Raw genomic sequence first — 15,785 nt, 5'->3', positions numbered from 1 at the left:
AAGGACCTAGCCTTAGCCTTATCTTTTCCAAAGAGGGGTTTTAGGGGTGCATATATTTGAATTTTGGAATCAGTTTTTTTTTTCAGATGGAGTCTCGATTGTCTGAGCTCAGGAGTTCGAAACCAGCCTGGGCAACATGGTGAAACCCCATCTCTACTAAAAATACAAAAAAAGTTAGCCGGAAATGGCGGTGTGCGCCTGTAGTCCCAGCAACTTGGTAGGCTGAGGGAGGAGACTTGCTTGAACCCAGGAGGCAGAGGTTGCAGTGAGTCGAGATTTTGCCACTGCACTCCACACTCCAGCCTGGGCAACAATATACCCAATATTCTATTGCAGAAAATAATTTTATGCTATAAAAGCACCAGAAATTAATTTTTAAAAGTGATAAGGATACTTATTTTTTTGAAAACATCAATTACAGAAAATAAGATACTTATTATAAAGTCTACGTTGTTAATTTTTTCTGAGGTAATTTACATGGGATTTTGGAGAAAAATCTTCTTAAAATATGAATGCATTGAACTTTGGGCTAAAGATTAGTTCTTTTCCTGTTGAACTCTGTAGCAAGCATGAACGTTTATCATCATCCAGCAATCAAATGAATTCAAAATCGGAGTCAGTCATTAAAAAAAAAGAATTTGCATGTTTTTGAATGGTAAAGTAAGTGTGGGGAGTGGTTCCATCTTCAGAGTTCCCTTACTTGTACATTGTGATGATACCTGAGTTCAAAGTCACATTTGTTTTCAAAGTCAAGCACAATTTCAGTGATGTACTTGATGTCTTTGGTTGCATTTGATGCCAATGGTCAGTTAGGCTTTGTGGTTTTATAATGAGGCATCATTAGTCTGTCTTCCTTGGCAGTGTCACTATTAAGAGGCATTCCTAAAGAAAAAAATGAAAAGCCTGTTTCTTCGCAAGAGAGAGTTTTCTCAACTTAAAAATGTTATCTTTATCTTTAATGATGTTAGCTAGATCTGAATGCTGGTACTATCCCATCTGTTCTGTTTTGAAGCAGTGAAACCATCTTTCCTTTAAGCTGGGCATTTCTTTAATGTCTCTTACCAAACCTATCTTTAAGCATTTGAAACCTGTTCTTTCATCATTTGCTAACATGGTTTGTTCTTAGGCTTGCTGTATTTATTACATGCAATTATATATATGTACAGACACAAATGTTCCATTTTTGCATGTCAGTACATTGTGGTTTCTTATGATTTATTTCATATGCCTATGACATTAGATATTCTTGAAATATTTTTCCTAGTCTTTTATTTTACAGCACTCTGAATTTTAAATGTAAAATTCAATGAGTTTTAGTAAATTTGTACGTTTTTGCAATCATCACCATGATCTAGTTTCAGAACATTTCAATTACTCTTGAAAGAAGTCTCATGCCCATTAGCAGTTTCTCTGTACCCCCAAATCCAGGCAACCACTCATCTGTCTCTATAGATTTGCCTTTTCTGAACATTTTATATAAATGGAATCACTCAATATGTAGCTTTTGCATCTGGTCCCTTTTGAGATTTATCTATGCTTGCAGCATGTGTCAGTACTTCATTCCTGTTTATTGCCAAATAGTGTATTCCATTCTGTTGTCCGGATAAACCACATTTTGTTTATCCATTTACCAGTTGATAGACATTTGGTTTGTTTTCAGTTTTTGGCTGTCATGAATAATGCTGCTGTGAACATTTGTATACAAGTCTTTGTGTGGACATGTGTTTTCATTTTTCTTGGGTGGATACCTAGGAGTGGAATTGCTAGGTCAGGTGGTAGCTGTTTCCCAAAGTGGCTTTGTCAGCAATGTATGAGGGTTTCACCTACTCTGCATCCTTGCCAACACTCACTATGTCAGTCTTTTTAAATTTTAGCCATCCTAATAGATATGTAGTAGGATGTCATTGTAGTTTTAATTCACATTTTCCTAAAGACTAATGATATTGAACATCTTTTTATGTGTTCATGGCCATTTTCATATCTTCTTTGATGATCCTAGTTTTTAAAAATTGTTTATAACCTAATGTCATACAAAGTCAGTGTCCAGCGTGGAAACAAAAGTTATTCCACTTATTTTAACAGAGATAATTAAATATAAAGAATTGTTATTAGGTATAAAGTTGTTAATAAGTAGGTAACTGAAAAGATAAAAAGCAAATGCTATGATATCATAGAGGTAGTGGCTGTAGGAAGCAGCCATCAACTGTAGAGCTGGGCTGGGGGCAAATAGGGTTAAATCTTTATTAAATATTTAGAAGCTTAGAGGAGAGGCCCCACAGAGCTGAAACCCAGACCTCTGAGGTGTGGGTGATGGTGCACCTGTTTCTGAGGGGAGTGTAACAAGGCTGGTTCTGTAAGTGCTGAAAAACTGCAGGCCAGATTCAGCTGCTGCCCTAGGAGGAACTGCTGCTGCACTAGGAGGAACTGCTGCTGCCCTGGTGAAGAAGTATTGCTGGGGTGACACTGGGAGCTAAAGCCAGCGGGAAGCAGAGGGGAAGGAGCTAGTCTCCCTCTAGTGTCCCCTAGTGGCAGACCCTAACAGGGAGCCAACTGGTAAAACAGAAATGGTTTCAGAGTTACAAAGCTGAGTTTGGAAGAGTATGGTTGGAGCTGGGAGAGAATACCTGTATAATTGGCCAGCCCACCCCTTTGAATATTCAGTATCTAGACCTATCCTCCTAAACATATTTTAACTTCCACACAACAAAAACTACTTTCTTTTCGTCTAACAGAATATAAACATTCTCACACAAATGAAGATGTTCTCACCAGCTCCCTAAAATGCGGTGTCACAAAGTCTCATTAGTGTATCCATCTCTGGAAGGTAGTCACATTACCTATTGCTGAGCTTTGTGAATTCCTCCTTAAATTTAGTTAAAGTTCTGCTTGAATGTTGTGTTATCCAGAGTTAAATTGTAGAGGTAAGTTTCAACAGTGTTTGTATAAAATAATGCAAGAAGAAGGAGAAGAAATTGGTTCTAGTTCTCTCTCTCTCTCCCCTCTCTCTCTCTCTCTCTCTCCTCTCTCTCTCTCTCTCTCTCTTTCTCTCTCTCTCTCTCTCTCTCTGTGTGTGTCTGTCTCTCTGTCTCTCTCCAAAAGCAAGAAGGAAATATGCTTATCTGCCACTTGGCAGTAGTTGAGATTTGTATCTTTCTTCTCCTATTACCTGTTCCGTGTTTCCTTTGCACTCAGCCAGGACCTCAACTGATTAGGTTTCGGTACCTGAAGGTCTGAATTCTCAGTGGTCCTGCCTTTTTTTGGATTGCTGTGGTTTTCCATTAACTTTTACTGTTGGAGATAGAAGTACTAAGAGCTGCCCTGATTAAGGAAGCCATGATCCTTCCTGACTCTCTGGGAGGCAGCAACCCAGGGTCCTCTCACCCCCACTGGTAGTGTATCCTCCCCATTGGCCTCTTGGCTAAGTGGCTTGAGGAGCCCCGAATGACTCAGTGGCAGTCTCTCCTGCCGGTTCACTGGAAACATTGCTGCCTCCCTTTAATAGCTCCCTTAAAATCAGGACCTCTGTATTAGCAGGGATGAAAGCCAAAAATTTTTAGAGTGGGGTATTAGGGTAATAGTGAGAGGGGCCACTCCTACTTCTTCTATTGATTCCTGGACCAATGTCTTCTTACTTTGGTGAGACAGGTGAGTCAAAGCATGTACTGTGTTGTGTGAGACAGAACTCCATCTTTCAGAATGTTGCCTTACAACTGTTGTCTTCAGTAGGCTGTGCCATTCTTCCGCTGGGTCACCTGCTTACAGATGATGGGATATGTAGTGAGACTGGTGAATTACAAGTGCTGAGAGATGTTCAGAACTGGCACATTCAGTAGTTTTTCACATTGCAGGCCATGAGCCACGAGTGGTCCTGAAAACAGTTCCGTGAGCTATACCACTTTCCTCCCTCCCTCTCTTCAGAGAGGCTGGAATAGCAAATAATATTGTATGACACAGGTTGTAATTGCAGTTGTATTTTTGGAAATATTTTTTACACACATTTACTGTATCATGACTTACAATGAATTTCTCAATATGATTCATGGTGACAGTACTTTGAAAGCTAGAGGTCTAAAGAGACATTTGACCTTGCAGTTCCCTTATCCCCAGCCTCTGGTGGTTTAATGCGTTGGTTTCTTAATAGCACTCCAGGTGGTATTCACATTGGCTGCAGCCCTTCAGTGGGCCTGAGCATGAGGATGGGCTTCTGTTGAAATCTTGTTTCCTTGAAACAAGGTCCAAAGATGGACATTATGAGTGCGAACACATGTACAACTCAACTTTTAGGGTTGTTTAAAAGATTAAATGAGGCCGGGTGTGGTGGCTCACGCCTGTAATCCCAACACTTTGGGAGGCCAAGGTGGGTGGATCACGAAGTTAGGAGTTCGACACCAGCCTGGACAATATGGTGAAATCCTGTCTGTACTAAAAAATACAAAAACTAGCTGGACATGGTGGCAGGCACCGGTAGTCCCAGCTACTCGGGAGGCTGAGGTAGGAGAATCACTTGAACCTGGGAGGCAGAGCTTGCAGTGAGCCGAGATTGCGCCACGGCACTCCAGCCTTGGCGACAGAGTGAGACTCCATCTTGACAATGACAACAACAACAACAGCAACAACAAGATTAAATGAGACCATGTGACTCAGTTCTGTACTTAGTATTTGGAATACAGCAGGAATTCATTCCTGTGTAACACACTGTTAAACCAAGAGGTACTCTGCCCCGTGCTCTTTCTGTAATGTTTATCTAGGTTTTACATTTAAAATTTAAATCTCCTATATTGTTGAGATGACTACACTGGCCTAAATAGAGCCGATTTTTAAATATGAATAACACTTCATATCCCCTGTTAACCTTTTTCCATCCTCCTCTGATTTTTTTCTCCAATTGGTATTTTTTTCTTGGATCTTGAGAACTTTGTGGTTAAAGCAGAGACAAAAATTTTGTGGGAAAACATCTGCAAAATAAATTTCTTTGAATGAATTGGGATAGATGGCTTGGCCCTTGGGTCCAGACCTTGCCTAACATAATGAATGAACCAAAGTTATTGACCAGATAAAAGGTTTCCCTTAAGTGCTCTTTAATTTTAAAGCAGAATAGCTTTAACGGGCCCTTGATGAAGAAATCATCTTACCATTCTTAGCTGTCCTCTCTTCTGCATATGCAGTGCTGGGTGTGCTTTTGGGCATTTGCTATGTTAGGGGTAGTGATATGTTTTGGAAAGATAACTGTATTGAAATTAGGGTACTTTCAAGAGAAATTCAACTTTGGATTGATGTACCTTCTGATATGTGCTGTCTTGTTTTTAAAGACGCACCTTTATCAGGATATGATTCATACATCATATTCATCCATTTAAAATGTTCAGTGGTGTTCAGTATATTCAGAGTTGTGCATCCATCACCATAGTCAATTTTAGAACATCTTTATTATTTCCCCAAAGAACACTGGACCCCTTAGCCATCACCCTGGAACTCTGCCCCATCCAACCCCCTAGCCCTAGGGAACTGTTAGTCTGCTTTCTGTCTCTAGAGATTTACCTTTTCTGAACATTTCACAGCAGTGGATTCATGCTCTATGTGATCCTCATGCCTGGCTTCTTTCATTTAGCATGTTTTTAAGAGTCACCCATGCTGTGGCATGGATCGTACTTCATTTTTAAAAAATTGGTATGTAGTATTTCTTTGTATTCTACAGTTGTTTATCCATTTATCAGTTGATGGACATTTGTATTTTTCCAATTTTTGTTTATTATGAACAGTGCTGCTAAGAGCATTCATGTACAAGTTTTTGTGGGAACATATATTTTCAACCTTGGGCATCTAGGAGTGGAATTGCTGGATCATACGGTAACCTGGGTTTAACCATTTGAGGAACAGCCAGACTATTTTCCATAGCAGCTGCCCTGTTTTGCATTCCCACCAGCAGTGTGCCAGGGTTCTAGTTTCAACACATCCTCACCGATACCTGTTATTTTGATTAGCAAAACCAGTCGAATTGGTATACCAATCCAATTGCTACACCAGTACTTGTCTTTTTGATTTTAGCCATCTAGTGAGTGTGAAGTGAAAGCTCATTGTAGTTTTGATTTGCATTTCCCCAGTGATTCTTCACTTGCTTATTGGCCATCTTTTTTTTTTTTGTCCTATCTGTTTTGTTTTGTTTTTGTTTTTGTTTTCTTTTTAATATGGAATGCTTCATGAATTTGTGTGTCATCCTTGTGCAGGGACCCTGCCAGTCTTCTCTGTATCATTCAAATTTTATAATAGTATGTGTGATGCCGAAGCAAGCACCTATTTGTTTTTAATTGACAAGGAAGGATAGTGATAACTGTAATCTGTCCAGTTCTTATGTGGGGGATAGTTTCTCCTAAATTTCCCCACTTCTTTGACCTAAATTTACATAAAGATCAGGGAATATTGGATTGAAGTAACACTCTTTTAAAACATAGTTAAAGTCAAGTCATAACCCAACTGGCTGTATATAAAAGAGAGTCTTGAGAAGGTTCAGAATTTTGTGTCTTTGTGAAAAGAAATTAAAACCTTGTAAGGAGTCAGCTAAAGAATGTAAAGTTTTATGAGCTTCTATAAACAGGGAAATATGGAATGTCTAGTTCCATTTAACCTGACTATAAGCCAGGTTAAATGGAACTTTTTTATTTTATTTTGTGTCTTTTTATACTGCTTTTAAAAAAATAGGACTATTTTGAAAAATTGTACTTTCCCTCCTATATTTTAGAGGTAACCCCATTAGTATCATTATTACTTTTGATTAATTGAAAATCTCACCAAAATGCAATAGTTTTTAAAAAGTCAAATTCAAATCTTACATATGTTTTATGTTTTCCTCTTTTCCCTCAAGGAATATTTCTTCATGTTGAGACAGCATTTCTATACTGCCACAATGACAGAAAAGACTTAAAACAGTCAGCTGCTAAAATGTAAGATACAAGTGATTGGTGTATGTAGAATCTGAATTTTAGTCTCTTCACGTGTCGGAACAACTTTTCAACAGCTGTAACTCCATACATGAAGAGCATGAACAGTTTCAAGGGTGCATTTGTATGCGAGTTATACTTTATATTTCTTTTACTGTTTAAAGTTAGTATACCCTGCCGTTAAGTGATCTTTTCAGGTGTCTGCGTAAAATAGAATTTCCTTGGGAATGGCTGGTGAAGGCCAAGAAGAGTTCTGACTTCATTATGCCATTGAGTTTGTCCTGCTTCCTTGTTCTTCATCCAGTGCCTAATTTACGGTGGGGCTGTGAGTGCTTCCTGCGCTATATGATCCTTGGTGCCGTCAGCCCTTGCAGATACTCAACGACTTTACCAATAGGCATGCTCTTTGGCAGCTTTTTATATTTAATATAGCATCAGCATTTATGGATTTATTGGTTTTTCTTTAAAGAACTGAGCTCCCTCAGAAACCATGGTTTTGCTCCATGACCTCCTGTAACAGTAATTTAAGTTGCCACTTCTGGCAGTTTCCTGAGCTGAGGAGTCAGTTGGACCTGTGTACATTGTATTTGTTCATTCATTTCATGGCTCTCAGTGAAAGTAGTGGAAGTTGTCTACGAATCAGAAATTTAAATCTCAGCCATCTTTTTTCTATGATGCTCTACAGTTGGAAGGGTTTTTCTAGGAAGTGCAATGCAGTCATTCATTGCTTAACAACAGGGATAGGTCCTGTAGCTTATCTTCCCTTTGTGAGGGGCTGGCAGGCCCAGGGAGAGAGACGGAGAAAAGACCAGTCACCCTCCTCGTTTTTCTGGTCTTACACCTCACCTGTTTCTAGAAGTGATAGGAAAACAATGCCCAGCAAGTTGGTTTTCTATTTTTAAAAAGTATTGTAAGATATCTGTAACATAAAATGTATCATCTTAACTATTTTTAAGTGTACACATCAGTGATACTTGGTACATTCACATTGCTGTGCAGCCATCATCACCATTCATTTCAGAACTTTTTCATCTTCCCAAACTGTAACTCTGACCCCATTAAGCACTAACCCCTCATTTCCCTTCTCCCAGCCCCTGGCATCTACCATGCTACTTTCTGTTTCTATGAATTTGTCTATTCTAAATACTTCAAGTGGAATTGTGCAATATTTGTCCTTTTGTATAGAGTCCACAGGTTTCATCCATGCTGTATGTAAAATTTCTTGCATTTTAAGGCTGAATAATATTCCATTGTGTGTGTAGAAACCACATTTTGCTTATCTATTCATCCACTGATGGACACTTCAGTTGCTTTCGCCCCTTGGCTGTCGTGGATAATGCTGCTCTGAACGTGGGTGTGCACATCTGTCTTCAAGTCTTGCTTTCATTTCTTTTGTGTCTATTCCCAAAGGTGAAATTGTTGGATCATATAGTAATTATGTTTTATTTTTTGAGGAATTGCCATACTGCTTTCCATAACAGCTGCACTATTTTACATTCCTACCAGCAAATAAGCTGTTTTTCTTAAACGTTTCTTCCCTTTGAAGACCTGATTGATGGATTGATTTTTAGATACAGGGTCTCTCTCTATCTCTCAGGCTGGAGTGCGGTGCCACAGTCATAGCTCAATGCGGCCTTCAATTCCTGGGCTCAAGTGACTTTTCTCGCCTCAACCTCCTAAGTAGCCAGGCCTACAGGCTTGTGACATCACATCCAGCTAATTTTTTAATTTTTTTGTATAGACTGGGGGTCTCGCTATGTTGTTCAGGCTGGTCCTGAACTCCTGGGCTCAAGCGATCCTCCTGCCTCAGACTCCAAAAGTGCTGGAATTATAGGTGCCAGCATTTCTGGCTGACCTGTGTTGTTTTGAAAGCTATTTAACTTGGTCTCCTACCAGAAAAAGGAAGATTCTCTCATTTCTTTTGAGTGACTGTGGTCTCTGAAAGACCCCTCCGGTCACCCCCCAGACCCTTGCTCCCTGGAGCTAGCCCTGGTCATTTCCACTTCCTTTCACTTGGCCACTCATCGAGCTTGCCATTTGTTCAGAGCTGCCCACAGGGACTGTTTGCCACCCTGACATTCCAGCACCAACATGGAGAAACCTGTGTTATTTTGCATTCTCTACTTTTGAGAACATTTAAATAACACTATTAGCAACAGACCTGACTCCAATGTTTTATGTGATCATAACTTTAGGGATATATTTTTAGCAAAAATAATGTACTTCACAGTGGTCCAGGCAGAAGGAGTACAGCCCTGAACTCTCACAGGGGTCCAACAACTGTCCACACTGTGCCCTCTGGCCCTGCCCGTCACCTTTGTTCACTTCAAGGTAACTGATATTAGACATCTCAAAGTGTTCTAACTCTCCTGTGTATTGAGATGGGCGTAATAGATGATGGATAAATGTAAATATGCAGTAAGTCTAAATTTTGAGGATTATGTTCCTGAAATGCGCAATGGTAAGAGTTCACACTTTTATTTAAAAGGTCCTTATTTAATAATACTTTCTTAATTTTCATTATTTAAAGTCTTTTTTTTTTTTAATTTTAAGTTCTGGGATACATGTGCAGAATGTGCAGGTTTGTTACAGAGGTATACGTGTGCCATGGTGGTTTGCTGCACCTGTCAACCTGTCATCTAGATTTTAAGCCCCACATGCATTAGGTGTTTGTCCTAATGCTCTCCCTCCCCTTTCCTGCCACCCCTTGACAGGCCCCGGTGTTCAGCTCCTACTTATGTATGAGAACATGCGGTGTTTGGAGAAAAACCTTTCTCTGATGGTCATTGCTGAAAGCTCCACTCCTTATCTCAACTCTTTTTTCATGTTTCAACATCCCCATTTCCCTCCCTTTTTTTTTTTTTTTTTTTTTTTTTTTTTGAAACGGAGTCTCGCTCTGTCACCCAGGAGTACAGTGGCATGATCTCGGCTCGCTGCAAGCTGTGCCTTCCAGGTTCACGCCATTCTCCTGTCTCAGCCTCCCGAGTAGCGGGGACTACAGGTGCCCGCCACCACGCCTGGCTAATTTTTTGTATTTTTAGTACAGAGAGGGTTTCACCGTGTTAGCCAGGATGGTCTCGATCTCCTGACCTCGTGATCCACCCACCTTGGCCTCCCAAAGTGCTGAGACTACAGGTGTGAGCCACCATGCCCAGCCTTCCCTCTTTAAATCATTTTTTCAACAAAAATAAAATTTGTTGTTTGAATTTGCTAGATCTGAAATTCTCACATATTTGAATTTTGTATGAGATGCTTGTATTTTTAGAAGAATTACCCTACTTTTAGTCTCATTATCAGGGAAGAAAACCATTTAATTTGGGACAAAAAAAGAAGAGAGACCAGCATTTGTTGAGCATGTGGTATATACTAGGCTCTGTGCCAGATACTCTAATTACATTTGATTATATTGATTGGTTATAAAAGGAATGAGGCATTGAGAGACCAACTCACATAAGGTTTCTTTGCTTAGCAGAATTCACTGCCTTGATGTATGAAATATGGACTGTCAGATATGGAAATAAACTTTTCAAATGGACTGGCTTTCACAATGGCATTTAAGTAGAATGAATGATGTGTTAGACTGAATTCTATCCGTCCTCCCTTTACTTAGGTTTGGTGAAGTGTGCTGGATCATGTATGAGGTATTATCATTATGTGAGATCTTCCTTTCAGCTACTGCAGAATGGAGAGAATTCGTCTCCCTTCCTGGCCTCCTAAGATAGACCTGAGGTCTGATATATAAGTAGAAGACTTATATCTGTTTGAAATACAATATTAATTCCAGTTTATAGTTCTGGATTTTTAAGGTGTCACTCTAGATTCCTCTTTATTCATGTTTCTAGGAGCGTAGTAAATACATCTACCAATCAAACTAATTTGTCTGTTAGAATACATTTAAAACGGAAAGTTGGCAAAGAGAGAGCCGTAGGTGGGAACAGCAGCTCCAGATGCTTAAGCTTTGCAGGAGCTCAAAGCTTGGGACCTGTTTGCTATGGTCTCTGGCTGCATGACTGAGGTTTGCTGTGACCACCAAGTGGGCTGGCAGGCCTTAACCTGAACTTATTTTCTGCGCAGGCTTTCTGGGGGGTTGTATAGCCTGGAGCCCCTTTCCCAGGTCTAAAATGCACACCCTAAGGGTAGCCCCAGCCACCTCCCATGTTAATGGGGTTAGTATATTCCTGAGAAGTGGGACCAAAACAACGTTCAGAAATTGTTGAATTTATCAAGCAAGGTGCTGTTTTAGGTTACACAGTAACCTAATAGGTACTTACATATTTCTAGCAATTTCTTGGTTGAGTTCACTCCTGTTACCTTATTTGAATTTGACAACCTATAGGATGGGCAGAGTAGCTGCCATTCTCCCCACCCCCATTCTTTTTATTTTTTTTTGAGACAGAGTCTCCCTGTGTTGCCCAGGCTGGAGTGCAGTGGCGTGATCTCGGCTCACTGGAAGCTCCGCCTCCCGGGTTCAAGTGATTGTCCTGCCTCAGCCTCCCGAGTAGGAACTACAGGCGCCCACCCCCACGCATGGCTAATTTTTTTGTATTTTTAGTAGAGATGGGGTTTCACCGTGTTAGCCAGGATGGTCTTGATCTCCTGACCTCGTGATCTGCCCGCCTCAGCCTCCCAAAGTGCTGGGATTACAGGAATGAGCCACCGCACCCGGCCCCACCCCCATTCTTAACTTTTTTTTTAATTTTTTGAGACTGAGTCTCACTCTGTCACCCAGGCTGAAGTGCAGTGGCGCCCTCTCAGCTCACTGCAACCTCCATCTCCCAGGTTCAAGCGATTCTCCTGCCTCAGCCTCCCTAGTAGCTGGGTCTACAGGTGCACACCACATTGCCTGGCCAGTTTTTTTTGTATTTAGTAGGGTTGGAGTTTCATCATGTTGCTCAGGCTGGTCTCGAACTCCTGACCTCAGGTGATCCGCCTGCCTCGGCTTCCCAAAGTGCTGGGATTACAGGTGTGAGCCACTGCGCCTGGCCTCCCCACCCACATTCTTAATAGCAGCTTTGAGATAGAATTCACTGTTGGGGCCACTCCACAGAAACAGGATGGATCTCCTCCACTTGGCCACAGTTGCTTTAGATATTGAGTCAGCTGACATCACACCCACCCCGAGAGGGTGTGAAAAGGTTTATTATTCATATAATGAGGCTTTCTGGGGAGAACAGGACAGCTCCCAAGAGGTCCTAAAATGGCTTGAGAGAGCAGGGAAAGGAGACTGGCTTGGCATTTTTTTTGTGATGGTTATGGGGGATGGTGTGGAGTGAGGGTTCCCATTGAAGGGTTTGAATTTACTGCTGCTGTCATAAGAGGGAGCCATTTGGACTTTCCTCTCTTGCCTGCCCAGATGTGGACAGAGAGGGATGAAGGGGGAATGAGGCTTCAAAGTATCACAAGTGTAGTCACTTTTTAAAAATTACATTCACATGCCATAAATGTGTTCAATTCAGTAGTCACAGACTATATGTGTGTGTCGATTATATATACATTTGAGAATATATATTGGAAACACTGTCTAATTTCTGAACATTTTCATTACCCTAAAAAGAAACCTCATACTCACTAGCAATGACCCCATATTTCCTGGTCTGCCTAGCCCTCCATAATCACTAATCTGCTTTCTATCTCTCTGGATTTGTCTGCTCTGGACATTTCATTTCAGTAATACAATATGGGGTCTTTGGTGCCTGGCTTCTTTCACTTCACATAATGGTGTTCAGGCCGTTTGTGTAGTGGCATGCATCAGGACTTTGTTCCTGCCTGTGATTGAATGATACTCCATTGTGTGGATGTGCCATACGAGTTTGTCACATTAAAGGATGATTCATTTGGAACATCTGAGGGTGAGATGGTAGGAAAGTCAGGTGTCAGTATTAGCAGGAAAGGAAGACATGGGCCTGCATCTCAAAAGGGATTCAAAGGCAGACATTTAGTCTTAGGAGCTGTATAAATTAGAAGTGACATTTAAAGATGGGAGAGTAAATGTGATCTCCAAATTGAAATATATACTCTTTTAGGTGGCTGCACTGGTTGCCAATAGATACCATCCATCTATTCATGTCCTCTGATGAAATTCATGGTAATTTTCAATTTAGAACAACTCAAGTTCATTCTGATACAGAAAAGTCAGTGAAACCAAACATACCTTTTGAATTACTCATTTTGTCTTGCTTCTATTATCATGAGACCTGTTTTTGAGTACTCCACTCTAAATATTTTCTGTTGCTTTTCAAGAGCCCGGTAATTTTGTTGGTTGGAAAATGATTAATACTTAAAATTTGGCACAAGTTGCTTCCGTGTGTATATGTCTTAGTCCATTTTCTGCTGCTATAACAGAATACCACAAGCAGGGTAATTTATAATGAGCAGAAATTTATTCGTGCCACTGTTCTAGAGTCTGGAAGATGTAAGAGCATGGCGGCTGCAGCTGGATAGTCTTCATACCACATCATCCTATGGTGGAAGGTGAAAGTTGGAAGGAAAAGAGAACATGAAAGAGTGAGAGAGAGAAAGGGGGCTGGCGTCATTCTTTTATCAGGAACCCACTGTTGAGAACACCATTAATCAGTGAGGTTCTGCCCTAATCACTCCTGGAAGGTCCCGCTTCCTGGCACTGTCCATTGGGGATTAAGTTTCTAACTCATGAACTTTGTGGGACACATTCAAACGGCAACATTTTATTAGTTTATTGCCAGAAAACATTGCTTTTTCTTTTGAATGAGTTAGGGAATTGTTTCATTCTCTCTTACTGTTTTTTTTTAAATTTAGCTTTTACTTTTATTTATCTTTTTTAGTTTTATTGAGGTATGATTGGCAAAATTATGTAAATTTAAGATATACAATATGATGATTTGATATACATTGTGAAATGATTACTGCAATTGAGTTAGCTTAGTTAGCTAACACACCTATCACCTCACTTAGTTACCTTTTTTCTATACTTTTTTGTGGTGAGACCATTTAAACCAAGCTTGTCCTGCCCACAGCCCTCAGGCCGCATGTGGCCCAGGGTGGCTGGGAATATGATCCAACACAAATTCATAAACTTTCTTAAAACATTATGAGATTTTTTGTGATTTTTTTTTTTTAAGCTCATCAGCTATCATTAGTGTTAGTATATTTTATGTGTGGCCCAAGACAATTCTTCCTCTTCCAGTGTGGTCCAGGGAAGCCAAAAGATTGGACACCCCTAATTTAGACTCTTGTTTTAAACACGAACTGAGGGTTCTAAAAGTAAATCAAACAGCATATACCAGCAGCTTCCAATTTGCTTGGTTATCATTTATAATTCTTGGTAAAGTTCAAACATAATCTTTTATATCTCAAATAATATTCCCTGGCTTCTGCAGGCAGGATGTCTAAAATTTGTAATAACAATAACAAATTAATTTTAAATTTCGAGGTACTCTTTATTTCTATTGAATGAACTATTGCTTTTAAAGATATTTCTCTTGCCGTTTAGGAGTCAGGTTAATTGTAGATTTGCTGAATTCTCAAAACTGACATTTAAATTACGCGTTTAGTGTTTTATAGTCTCCAGTATTCAGATTCTGGGTAGGTGAGTTTCCAGTTGTTCACCTGTCAGCATTGTGATTTCGCATGAAGACTCTCCTAATGTCACAACTTGGATGTAATCTTGAACCCTATAGCTCTGTTTTAACAGAATCACCCTTTGGAAGTGGAATGCTCTAGACCCCACAGGTCATCCTGTTTTTTGCATGTGACCAACATCTCCCCGTCTTTGATCTTGTACAGCTATTCGACACACTTTGCATAAAAATACAGGAGAGAGAATAAACCTGGATTTTTGCTTTTCTGTGGGGCCCAATGACTAAACTACTTATAGAAAACAGACATTGTGGGATCATGTGCCTGGATGGTATTCCCTACAGGTGTGATTTTACTACATGCACGGGTTTACACAGCCCCCAGGTACTCAGTCAGTATAATTCACTCTAACTTTCAAATATATATAGAGAAAATGAAACTATCTGTTGCCTTGTGAAATAAGAATATCAGAGCAGATTTTAAAAGACTGATAACTTTTTTCCTAGTTACATATTGTGGCTGGGAAAGGTTTTCCTGTGTGTGCAGCATGGTCTTTTTTATATAGTTAGCCTTTCCTTGTTGAGGAAGGAAAATGGCAAGAGTCAACTTGGTATCATATCACCGACAAGCTTCCCTGTTTGCCATTCCCAAAGATTCACTTGAGGTAGTGTAGTGTCACTGAGTTCAGTCTACAGTAGAAGGAGTTGGATTACTTACACACCAAACATAATCATGGTGGCTGTGAGACCTCAGCATGTATTTCCCATTGTATACTGGAGTGCTGCTTCAGAAGGCATGCATCTAGCCAGACTGGGTAGCCCTTTATTCATGTTCTCATTTGCATCTTTGGGTACCAGGGATGGGAGAATCCTTTTAAGCAGTGCAATCTTGCTAGCCCTCTCTAGCAAAGAGTAGAGGTGGGCTGAAGTCAAGATCGACACTGCAATGTTGTGTTCCCTTGTGGTTTGCTGTCAGCAAGCTGTTACCCATACGTGCAAAAGGTTGTTTGAAGTGGGCTTGCACGTGTTTCCATAGCAGCAGTCATCTTAGCGATTTCACTCGTTTTTTGGACTTTTTTTTCCTTTGCTTCTCTGTTTCCCGCTGATGCAGGATTAAATAAATAGCATATTTAGGTCAAGGAAAGAGATGTTTGCTAATATAGATGCTAGGCTAAGCATTCTGGGAGACGGATTTCTTGCAGCAGATGAACATTCTTTGTGCCTCCCAGCAGCATCTGCAGCAGTGTGGCTGTCTGGCACTGTCTTTTTCATTTTGGGCAGGTTCTGAGATTCAGAA

General features: G+C 40.4%; 1 protein-coding gene and 1 non-coding gene across 8 annotated transcripts in view; one reads left to right on the top strand and one right to left on the bottom strand.

Annotated features, from left to right (window-relative positions):
• Positions 1-15,785, top strand: part of DOCK9 (dedicator of cytokinesis 9) — a 296,947-nt gene that overhangs the window by 56,082 nt on the left and 225,080 nt on the right. The gene's annotated exons all lie outside the window — the stretch shown is intronic.
• On the bottom strand, positions 6,180-6,283 carry LOC123569944 (U6 spliceosomal RNA). The gene has a single exon (XR_006693816.2). It is a non-coding gene; the product is annotated as a U6 spliceosomal RNA (small nuclear RNA).

The sequence above is a fragment of the Macaca fascicularis genome, chromosome 17, assembly GCF_037993035.2.
Source record: "Macaca fascicularis isolate 582-1 chromosome 17, T2T-MFA8v1.1".
In the NCBI taxonomy this organism is placed as follows: Eukaryota; Metazoa; Chordata; class Mammalia; order Primates; family Cercopithecidae; genus Macaca; species Macaca fascicularis.
Note: the sequence above shows the minus strand (reverse complement) of the source record. Positions and strands in the feature narration are given on the sequence as shown.